We start from the raw sequence: 1995 nt of genomic DNA, 5'->3' as shown, positions 1-1995 counted from the left end.
CCAGTAAGAATGGCCATTATTAATAAAACAAAAAATAACAGATGCGGGTGAAGATGTGGAGAAAGGGGAACACTTCTACACTGTTGGTGGGAGTGTAAATTAGTACAACCTCTATGGAAAACAATGTGGCAATTTCTAAAAAATCTAAAATTGACCTTCCATACAATCCAGCAATCAATCTCCCTTCTGGGAATATACCCAGAAGAACTCAAATCATTCTACAGAAAAGATCCCTGCACATACATATTTATTGCAGCACTATTCACGATAACATAAATGTGGAATCAACTCTACTGTTCATTGAATCTGGAATGGATTTTTAAAATGTGGAACATATATATGATGGAATATTATGCAACCATAAAGAAGGGCAAAATTATGGACTGTAATACTCAGTCTGTAATACTGAGTGATCTATCACAGAAACAAAGAACTGAGCACCACGTGTTCTCACTCACAAGTGGACGCTGAACACCTATCATAATACTACAAAAAAGGGAACGGCAGTAGTGGGACACTGCCAGGGAAGCCAGGGCACATAACACAAAAAGGTTACCCGACTCTGTTCCAGGTGAAGGATGGATTAATCCGTCCTAATCCAACAGGATGGTCCAAAGAGAGACCCAATTTCACCTGTACCTACACCACTTATGCATGCCATCCTGACCTTGTACCCTACAACTTTAAAATAAAATGAAATGAAATTTTAAAAAAAGACACTTGCTGTGCAATGCTTTCATCACAGTGATGCAGAAAACAGTAATTGCTGAATATCTTTCAGACCCAAAACAAACACAAAACTCTACGGAAGGCCGATGTTGGCTGGTGGCTGTCCTCTCGTCCCTTAACATCTAACCATAAACCACATATATCACAGTTTTCAACTTTACAAGGGCTTATGCCTTTTGACGTTTTACTCTGAAGAAAAGAAATTACAATTTCTTTAAATTATATGATCCGTAGGAGTCTTTTTCCTAATAAAATGCATTTGCATCACTTGTGCAAAATAAAACTCAATCTCCTCACAAAGAGTGAAGGATGATAACAGTGCTATCTGGATCTCATTTCAACGGCTCTGCTCGGCTTAATTGCAACAAATTCCATCATCCTTTCCAATATGATTGTCTCTATCAAATACTTTTGAATCCCAATCCGTGCCTTGGAGGGAAATCTTGCTTATTGGCCTCAGAATAATTATCAGCAGTCATCCATGAAGCACAGCGTGTATTGCACAAATATTTGGACTGATCAGCTGTTGTGCCAGGAACTTTAAAAATGGTCTTGCTTTACACTTGATTTGTTTTCTAAAAATATCAACAGACACTAGTAACTTGACAAGAGAGGAAAAGAAAAAATAATTAGATGCGGATGGACGAAAGGGAGTGGTACTCAGTATTTGAAAGGCAGTTTTGCTCCATCACTATTTACAGGAAAATAGAAAGGGTCAGAAGCAATGGGAATGTCATAATTCCACATTCAAAGAAATACAGAAACAGGACCCAAAAAAATCCCCTTGATGATTCCTCTCCTCTCTCCTCTGGACATTTTTTGGTTCCCTTTCATCAAAGCTGAGTGAGAGCAGAAGAAGTGATTTCCGTGAGACTCAAAGAAGTGAAGCACATTAGTGTACCCTTTCGATTGGCAGCCCATGAAAAGAGACACGAATTAGGAGTGAGACCTTGAGTGGGCTACTTCACTTGAAAGCCTCAGCTTTCTCAACTGTGGAATGAGTGTTTTGACTAGACAGTGGTCGCTGTGGATGCCAGCTCTAATTTCTCGGATTCGTATATGCACGGTTGATTTGGCTGTCATGAGAACTTAGTCATCCAAACAACAGATTAAATTAGCTATAGCCATTTCTAAATCTGCAAAGCAATTATCCTGAATTTCTTCTTTTTAACTGACTTGGCTTTTCTAGTTCTTGAGGATGTACGTGTGAAGAAATAGGAACTGATGCAGCCTCACAGACTTGGGATAGACACAGTTCCCAAGAGA

This window comes from Carlito syrichta, unplaced genomic scaffold (assembly GCF_000164805.1).
Source record: "Carlito syrichta isolate Samal-C Ts95f unplaced genomic scaffold, Tarsius_syrichta-2.0.1 Scaffold312197, whole genome shotgun sequence".
NCBI lineage: Eukaryota > Metazoa > Chordata > Mammalia > Primates > Tarsiidae > Carlito > Carlito syrichta.
Note: the sequence above shows the minus strand (reverse complement) of the source record.